Raw genomic sequence first — 10577 nt, 5'->3', positions numbered from 1 at the left:
ATTAAAACAGCCTTCCTATTAATATCCACTTCTAACAACTCCAAAATGTCTATAATGTTCCTCACATTGTCTGACATATGTCTCCCTGGGAGAAAGCCTGTTTGGTCCTTATGAATCTCCCCTAACAGCACTCTCTTCAGTCTTTTTGCCAAAATATCTGCAAAAATTTTATAATCCACATTCAGTAAAGATATAGGGCGGTAGTTTCTGACCTGGTTCTTTTCAGTCTCTGTTTTCGGTATAAGTGAGATAAAAGCCTCTTTCCACGATTCGGGTGCCTTTTTCCCCTCCAGAATTTCATTACAAACTTCCTTCAGTGGTTGTATTAACCATTCCTTCAGCGCTTTATAATATCTGGCAGTCAAACCATCTGGTCCTGGTGATTTCCCCAGTTGCATGTTCTGAATGGCACCCTCTATTTCTTGATCTGTTATTTTCTCATTCAGGATCATTTTGCTTTGTTCTGAAATTTTTGGCAATCCATATTTTTTAATAAATTCTTCTATTTCTTGTTCGTTAACTGGCCCTTGTGCATACAATTTCTTAAAGAAACTTTGGAAACAATTACTTATCTCACTCGGTTTGTGGATAATCTTTCCATCCATTTCTAGACTTGTCACAGTGTTCAATTTCTGCCTCTTTTTCAATTGCCATGACAGAAGTTTCCCACATTTGTCTGCCAATTCAAATGTCTTTTGTCTCATTTGCTTTATTTTCCATTCTATTTCTTGATTCATCAGTTCCATATATTGCATCTGATAATACTTTATTTCTCTCAGAATCTCGTGATACTTTGGTTTAGACCTCAATTTCTTTTCTCCTTCTTTCATTTTTTCTAAAAAAAAATTCTTTCCTCTCATTTTGTTTTTTCCTCTTTATAGAGTTCTGTTGAATTAGGAAACCACGCATCACGGCCTTGCTAGCGTCCCAGATTGTTCCTTTCTCCACTTCTGTTCTCCAATTTATCTCAAAGTAATCTTTCAATGTTTTTTGGGCCTTCTTGTAAATCTCTTCATCTCTGAATAGGGTGTCATTCATTCTCCATCTAAAGGAGTTGTTGTTAATTTCATCTCCATCTTTACCGCGTTATGGTCGGAGCAAGTTTTTGGGCAGATTTCTATTTTTCTTATTCTTGGAGATGAGGAGGAGAAAGTGGGGTTCATTATAACTCATCTGCATGGGGAAGCTAAATCGTGGCTGCGCAATTTGTGGCGCGAAAATGACCCCGCCCTCAAAGATTGAACAGCCTTTATCAAAGCGATGGGCGCTTGTTTTCAATCAACAGTTGATGTGGATCTGGCCAGAAAGGAAATGCATGGGTTGCAACAAGGGAAAGCCACTGTGAGGCAATATCACTCACGCTTTTTTGCGTTAGTAAATGCACTGAGCTGGGACAAGGACTCAGCAGCCGTCCGAGGCCTGTTCTGGGAGGGGCTAAATGGGGCTGTGAAGGATGAAATTGCAAGAAGGGACAGACCCACCAGCACAGCAGAAGTAGTCAACAGAGCGCTGGCGATAGGAGTGCGTCTGGAAGAACGCCCTTGGAACAAAGATGACGGACGTTTGGGACGCACGCCAGCCAGATCAGCTCCTTTCCTGCCCAGAGAGCCAGCGCGTGCCCAGTCCACGCCTCCACTGGGAGGGGGAGAAGAGCCGATGGAGATAGGCGGTGCCAGGGCTCAGACAGCGACCAGAGCCCAAACACCAGGAGCAGTCAAGGTGAAGCCTCCTAGAGGAAGCAGGAAGTGCTACATCTGCGACAGTGCACAGCACATGGCCAAAGAGTGTCCCCAGAGGCTCCAAAAGCACACTGCAGCCTCAGCAACAGTGAAAGAAGCAGTGCAGCCAGGGGAAAAGCTACAGGGAAACGACGAAGCCTGGTTGGAGGCAGAGGCACTGGGGCCCAGCCAGACGAGTCAGTGAAGCAGTCCCCAGAGATTTTACAGCCCACAGACCCACTCCCGCCCACTGCATCGTTCCAGCTACCCAATGGACTCACTATGGAAGTGCCCATTACCATTGACTCTGGTAGTAATGCAGACTTTATAGGAGTGGATTTCATCAAGCAACATCGCATAGCGCTCCTGCCAGCCACGATGCCCCTGAAAGTCGTCACGGTCGATGGAAGAGAATTGCTGGGGGGGCAGGTGGTCAAGCAAACGCCGCCGATGGTGATGCAAATTGGAAATCACCGGGAAGTCATCAGCTTCAATGTCACCCACCTGTCGGACACGCCTGTAGTATTGGGCATGAGTTGGCTGCACAGGCACAGCCCGGCATTGGCATGGTACCAGCGTCAATTAACTTTCGGCTCCTCCTACTGCGCAGAACACTGCATCCTGACTAGCCCGGAGGGAGAGGGGGAAGAGGATGACCCGCAGCTACACTTAGGCACGCTGCAAGCAGTCCCCCACAAGTACGCAGAGTTTTTGGAGGTTTTCTGCGAGAAGGAAGCGGACAAGCTGCCTCCCCACAGGTCCTACGATTGCAAGATTGACCTCCTGCCGGGGGCGACGCTGCCGACCGGGAAACTGTATTCCATGTCTGAAGACGAACTGCAAAAACTCAGGGAGCTCATAGATCACAACTTGAAGCGCGGTTTCATCCAGGAGTCCAAAGCAGTGGGGGGCAGTCCCGTGTTTTTCGTGAAGAAAAAAGACACGAACCAACGGAGATTAGTTTGTGATTACAGGGTCATAAATTCGAGGACAAAGCCCACGGCATTCCCCATGCCCAAGATCGACGACCTACTCACGACGGTGAGGAAGGGACGCATCTTCACCAAGTTGGATCTTCGGGGGGCGTACAACCTCATACGTGTGCGAGAGGGCGACGAGTGGAAGACGGCCATGTTTACGCCCTTGGGCACCTACGAATACAGAGTTATGCCATTTGGTTTACAAAATGGCTCCCATTGTTTTCAAGCTTTCATGCACCACGTCTTAGCGGGACTCTTTTACAAGAAGTGCGTCTGCTTCCTGGACGACATCCTGACTTTTTCGGAATCGAAGGAGGCTCACGAGAGGGACGTCAAGGAGGTCCTGCAAAGACTACGGGAGCACAGACTTTACGCCAAACTGGAGAAGTGCCAGTTCGACATGACGGAGGTGGATTTCCTGGGCTACAAGCTGTCCGACAAGGGACTCGCCATGGACAGCACCAAGGTCCGCTCGGTGTTGGACTGGAAGAGCCCGCGCAATCGGAAGGAGGTCCAGAAGTTCGTCGGCTTCACCAACTTTTATCGCAAGTTCATCAAGGGGTTCGCGATGGAGACGGTAGCCATCACGGACACCCTCAGCTCCAAGAAGAAGAAGTTCACCTGGACGGACCAGGCGGAACAGTCCTTTCAGAGACTCAAGCGTCTCTTCGCGTCCGAAGAACAGCTGCTACACGTCAACCCCAGCAAACCAATGAGGGTTGAGACGGACGCCTCGGACAGAGCGGTGGGGGCAGTCCTGTTGCAACAAGATCCGCAAGGGGACTGGAGGCCGTGCGCATTCTACTCCAGGAAACTCAGCAAGTCGGAACAGAACTACACCATCTGGGACAGGGAGTTGCTGGCCATTCATGCAGCCTTCAAAGCGTGGCGGCACTTCCTCGTCGGAGCCAAACACACGGTGCAGGTACGCACGGACCATAAGAACCTGGAGTACTGGCGCACGGCGCGGTTCCTGAACCAGAGACACATCCACTGGGCGGAGTTCTTCGCGGATTTCGACTTCAGGATAGAATACATCCCAGGAGGCAACAACGTCATGGCGGATGCGCTATCCAGGAAGCCGCAGTATCTCGAGGAAGCGGCACCGGTGGCAGCCAAACACATTTTCGCACCGGAAGCATGGGCGTGCGCTTCGGCCACCGTGGACCTGGAAGCCGTACGTCACGCGCTGCAGACGGATTCCTTCGCATGATCCAAGATGGAGGAGGTGCGGAGAGGCACAACGAAGGAAGACGAGTTCCAGATACGCGACAGGCTGCTCATCCGCAAGGGGGCCCTCTACGTGCCGGGGGACGACCTCCGCGCGAAAGTGCTGCAGCAGTTACACGACGCACCCAGCGCCGGGCATTTTGGCAAGGACAAGACGGCGGAATTAGTATCCAGAGACTTTTGGTGGCCCAAGATGAGGGGAGAAGTCGCGGATTACGTCACGAGGTGTGACACATGCCAAAGGGCCAAACCAGTACACAGGCCACCGGCGGGATTGTTGGAACCGCTACAGACGCCTCTCGAGCCGTGGGAGAAAGTGGCCCTGGACTTTGTCACAGATCTGCCCAGCTCGCGAGGCAAGACAGTGGTGCTAGTGGTCGTGGACCTGTTCACCAAGATGGCGCACTTCATTCCTTGCGCGAAGGTGGCCACGGCGGAACAGACAGCCAAGGAGTTCATAGACTACGTGTTCAAGGTTCACGGCTTGCCGCGGTCCATCTTGTCCGACCGGGGTCGCCAATTCATCTCGAGCTTCTGGCAGAAGCTGCTGGGCATCCTGAACGTCAAGATCAACTTAGCGTCGGCAAGACATCCGCAAACCAACGGACAAGCGGAGAGGGTCAACGCCATCATGCAGCAGTACCTGTGATGCTACGCGAATCAACAGCCCTCGACCTGGGTGGACTACCTACCGCTAGCCGAGTTTGCCTACAACAACACGAAGCACGTATCCACAGGGGTGACACCGTTCTTCGCCAACAATGGACGACATCCCAGAACCTTCCCGGGGTTAGAGAAAGTGGGGGAGGGGGAGACACAGGGAGCAGAGGCTTGGGCAGAGGAATTGCGGGAGGTCCACGAGCAGCTCCGAAGGCATTTAGAACGGGCAAAGCAAGCATACAAGGTGCAGGCAGACAGGCACAGGAGAGTCGGGGAAGACATACGGGTAGGGGACTGGGTCTGGTTAGCAGCCCAGGCAGTGCCAGCCAGGACGTTAGCTAAGAATAAGCTCAGACACAAACAGCTAGGACCTTACCAAGTTGAGGCACAAATCAATCCGGTAGCCTTGCGGTTGACACTCCCGGAGGGTTCCAGAATGCACCCGGTCTTTCATAGATCAGTGCTTACACCCTACAAGGAACCCCACAGGTTCCAGGCGCCAGGGAACGTACCAGAACCACCCCGCAGATCGCCAACAGGGGGAGGGTCGCCGAGAGCAGGGCCACTCAACGAGGTCACGGAGATTTTGAACTCCAGATGGGGGGAAGAGGGGGTTGAGTATCTCCTCGCCAGGGAAGGTACCCCGGCCAGCGCCAACAGCTGGGTGCCATACTATGCGGTGGAGGAGCACTACCTCAAGGACGAGTTCCATGCACTCTTCCCACACATATCTATGCCGGCAGATTATTTCGATGAATATCTTTTCACACCCACACTTTCAGCCAGCACGTTCCAGGGGTTCTCATCAGACGAGGAACCAGCACCCGACACACGTTCCCCAGAGGGATCACTCTCGGGGTCTGCCACAGACCGCTCTTATTTGTGGGACAATCAACCGGAGGTGGGGTGGAGCAGGAAGTGGCTGAAGGGGCCTTGGCAGGCAGCATCCCCCGAGGTGACCGGGGGGGAGACGGACATGGACGTGTTGGGGGAGGACCCTGGGTTCGAGCACAGCTGCAGAGAGATGGAAGCAGAGGAGATCGACGTCGACGAGCCCATTCCGGACTGGCCGACCCCAACCAGCCGGATGCACATCAGAGGGGAGGAACTCTGAACTCTATCCCGCACTCACCCCCACAACACTGGAGCACCTGGAACCCGCACCCGAGGAGGAGGAGGGGGGAAGGGGGGGCTTCGAAGGGGGGATGGATGTCAGGGGTTCAGGAGTGGAGGCACAGGGGAAGGAGGAAGTGGAGAGCGAAGGGGAACAATCCGAGGGCAGTGTAGGTGAGGAAGACAGTGGGGCAAGAGATTCCATGAGTCTGTCCAGTGAGTCGGAAGATTCACAGAAGGGGGCACCCATAGCCAGAGCAAGGGGGTTCCCGGGAGGGAGGCACCAGGAGCAAGGAACCAGCGGTGACTCCCAAAGCAGCAGCTGGAGATCGGGACCAGTTTCCCCACCAGAGCGTAGCGGGGGGAAGAGTCCCAGGTGTCAGGACCGGTTTCCACTCCAGGGGAAAGAGAAGATGAGGCAGGGCTGACCACGCCCCTGTCGCTGAGTGAGGAAATAGAGGGGAAGTCAGATCCAGCGAGCCCCCCCGAAGGGGGAAGCAGTGACAGAAGCAGCGTAACGGTCAGGAGGAAAGTTGCCGGCTGGGCGCACGCGCCAAGTTCAAATGCACAGGCGCACGGGACAGCTGGGAGCGAGGATTGGGAGCCAGGTCCTAAAGCACGCCGGAGGGAGGGGGAAGAATCCGGAGACTCTTCAGCATCAGAAGAGTCCAGAAAGGGCAACACCCCGGCGGGCAGACGGACCCAGAGGAGAAAGGAGCAAAGGAAGAGGTGGAGCAAGGCTAGGGTCTTGAACTGGTGTCTGGGGGGAGGAGATTCAGACGGAGCTTCAGCGGTCTAGGGTTGAGACGTAGAGCTGCGCGCCGCGGCTTTGGAATCGAAACTGAACCTTAATAAAGACTTTTGTATATAACAAGAACTGGCGTTGGTCCTCTGTGAGCTGGGACCTTGGGCAGCTCTGACAGCATGCTTAATTGTCTTCCCATATTTGAACTGGATAATCATATTGTATACCTAAATCACTGAGGATTTGAACATAAAATTTTATTTCATTACACAACTCTGATAAATACAGTAGTCAGCCTCTGTTAAAGATGTGGCCACGATTCCTTCAAATCAAAATGTTTATTCGGCTTTACGCCCATCATGAAACACAACACAACAAAACAAATCAAATAAAACAGCGGACTCGTACAAACCACAAGTAGTATAACACAGATCACAACTCACAAAGACAGATATTAGCCATTCATAAGAAAAGTTTAAGATTAAGATTAAAAATTTTAGGCACTACACTAAAATCAATATCTGATGTCATTATAGAAAATTCTTATAACTATCAATAATCAGCTAACATTCCATTCCGTCTCTTGTACGAGAGGACGGCTGTTAGGAATTTAGCAACCTGTAGGGTAATATAAGGATCCACATCTTGAAGAACCCAGGCAAGCTGTAGGTCTACTGGTTTGTCAGCCATAGGCTGGATTATGGAGTTTAGTATACTAGCACGGGCTGAACTGTACAAAGGGCAGATAAACATAACATGATGTAGAGATTCAGATGTTCTCATTTCACACGCACACATTGAAGGGACTTGGCCCTTAGTGAATCTATGTCTCAGCACGTTTGTTGGAAAGACATTGAACCTAGCTCTAATGAAGGCATATCGGTGAGACGCGGCCATGAGCGATGTTAAGTAGGACGGAGCGCGGTAGATAGGGGTTATGCCGAAATTTAACGGCGAGCAGGCTCCACCACCAGCTACGAAATTTTGGAATAGCTCCTCATCATCCAGCCTTTGATTTATACACCTTTTTGCCACATTTAGATCCAGTTTGAGCAATTCCGTGGGCGAGATCTCATAGGATAGCAATTTGGCATGGATTTTTCCTGACCACAAATTTGTGAAGTCATCTCGCCACATGCATTGAATGAGATAGTGGTTCGGGAGTTTATGCCATAGGGATATCCAATAAATCAAAACTCTCCTCCATATAACTAACTCCACTGAGGGGATCTTCATTTCTAAGTGAATAGCCGCATTACCTACGCATGTTGGTAATTTTAGAAGTCAGCGTAAGAATTGGCTTTGAAGTGACTCTAAAGGTGAGAGGTTTGCAAAGGCAACCCATAAAGGTGCAGCATAGGCCATTGTGGCCATCACTTTGATGCTATACACTTTCAAGGCCGCAGGGATGAATAAGGCCCCCTCAGAGTAGAAAAAACGGAGGAGGGAGTGTGATAGGGCTTTTGTCTTGTTTTGAAGATATTCAACGTGCGCTTTCCACCCTAAATTATATTGAAAATAAATTCCTAAATATTTAAATTTATGTACTTGTTCGATTTTTGTGCCCTCCAGTTTCCATGAATAAAGTTTTCGACTCCTTGAAAATATCAGTACTTTGGACTTGGTGTGGTTGATAGACAGATGATTAGAATGGCAATATGTCGCAAAAATCTTTAGTGCCCTCCTTAAACCCACTCTGGAGTAAGAGAGTAGTACCGCATCATCTGCGTAGAGAAGTAAAGGACAACGGTAATCTGCTATACGAGGGGTGTGGATAAATTTTTGTGAGACGGCTAATGGGTTCCTCATATCACTGATAAATAAGTTAAAAAGAAGAGGCGCTAAAATACAACCCTGGCGTACACCCTTATTTACTGGCACTGGGTTAGTCAGGTCTCCAGCAGGGGATACTCTCACCCTGGCCACGGACCCGGCATGAAGTTGGGAGATAAGCCACAGGAGCCTTCTATCTATTCCCCAACAGGCAAGTTTATCCCATAGTAATTTCCTCGGAATACTATCAAATGCAGCTTTCAAATCTATGAAAGCTGCGCAAAGTTGGCCCCGTCGAGGTGTCGAGTATTTCTGGGCTAAGTGATAAAGAATAATTGCCTGGTCTGTTGTGGATCGGTTTAATCTAAATCCAGCTTGCTCATGTCCAATCAGGTCAGCCTCAACTGACCACTTCATCAACCTTGCCAGCAAAAAACGGGCATATATTTTCCCAATGGATGATAGCAGACTGATATTCCGATAATTCCCTGGGTCACCGGGAGGGCCTTTTTTGTAGATAGGAATTATAGTGGCCTCCTTCCACATTCCTGGTATTAAGCCCGTGGCATTTATTGCGTCGAACGTTTTAGCTAAAATCCCTGCCCACCACGCAGAATGAAGCTTTATAGCCTCAACAGGGACCAAATCTGGCCCAGGGGCCTTACCAGTTTTCAGCTCAGCTATCAATTCTAGGATTTCAGCCAAGGGGCGCCAAATTTAACATAATCGTTTTTAACTCCATAGGTTGGAGAAGTAAAAAAGCGAGTTAAAACTTCTATCAGGCAAGAAAAAAAATTTATACAGGTAATAGGATCACGCGGGACTATTCCTACGTCCGGCTGATCACCAGAAAACTTTTCTCAGATAAAATCCGTATATCTATAAGCGAGGGCAGGGGACCATCTAGTCCCCTTTGTTTTAGTGGACGACTCCACAATCACCGGGATTGGGTGGGAGCGGTCGAGCAACTGCCAGTCAACACATAACTTGGTTGTCAGGGGAAGATGGTCACTAAATTGGGCATTATCAATTTTAAAAGAGGTGACATTCAAAAATAGATCCCGGTAAACCAATACATAGTCGAGAACACTGTTTGATTTTAACCCCAGGTGGGTGAACTCTCCTGGTATGCCTGGAGGATACCTGCCATTTAATATAATTAAATTAAGGAGTAGAGTCATCTGATAAAGCATCACTCCCGCCTTATTGACTTTTACATCCTTTGATATTCTAGTAGGGGTGTATACTAGATTGTAAGTTTGAGCACCGGGGTCAACCCACCACTTAGACTTTTTAAGAGCCTCCCGATTTGAGGCTATCCGAGCGTTAAAATCGCCTCCAGTAATGGAGGGGACATTGGGATATTTAAGATAACAAGAAAGTAAAAAATCCTCTAGGGATTCCCATCTAGAAGTAAGATCAGCTGCTAACCCTCCCGGAGGGAAATAGACATTTGTAACCAATAAAGAGAAGTTTCCACCAGAGATCAGTCCGGTAATAGCATAAGGCGGAAATGCATGCACTAGTAAAAGTTTAGCCCGAAGTTTAAGGGAGATACCAATTGTAAGGCCATCTTTAGGGCGGCCACCATTCGTTGACGGGCTAGCAGGCAGACATATAAACTCAAAGCCATTTAACTCAATTTCCTCCTCCACCCAAGTTTCTTGTAATAGTATGATAAGAAAGGAATTAATATATTTTTGGAATTCTGGATCTAATTTTTTACTTTTCCATCTAGCAATGTTCCAACTTAATATTGAAGGCTGGGGTTTCCCCGTTCCTCCATTTGGAAAATTGTCATTTGGAAAATTGGCTCAACTGTCATTTGGAAAATTGGCTCAACTTTAATACGGGAAGAGGGGAGCCAATAAAGAAATCAGTTATCTTCCTCTGATGAAAAACCTCTCGTAAAGGCTGAGTGGGATTTACAAGGTCATCTGACTGTTCAGCTTGGCCACTCGATCTACTAGGAGTAGGACCTTGAACAGGGGCGGACCCCTTTTCCAAAAGAATTTGGTGGGCCACCCGGGGTGGACCAGCTATCTCGTCAGAAGTTTGGTCTCTCTGTAGCCTGCTACTGGTCTTTTGGGCTACCTGATTTATGTGGCCTGTTGGGTCTTCAATCAGTTCCGTCACTGGTCTTGCTGTTGAATCCATAATACTCCGCAAAGAGGGATAAGGCTGGGCGAGAGGGCTATTTGGGAAGGTTGGCAAAGGCACCTCTTCTCATGATAGGTCAGTACTATAAGAAGGTTCCAGGTCTGGCATCGATGAATGTGTAGAAGGGGATTTTTCCTGTTGTGTGCTGCTTTCTTCAGGTATGTTTTTTGATGGACGGTCATGTAAATCTATTAAGAG

This window comes from Podarcis melisellensis (genome assembly GCF_964234715.1).
Source record: "Podarcis melisellensis genome assembly, chromosome: W".
Lineage (NCBI taxonomy): Eukaryota > Metazoa > Chordata > Lepidosauria > Squamata > Lacertidae > Podarcis > Podarcis melisellensis.
Note: the sequence above shows the minus strand (reverse complement) of the source record.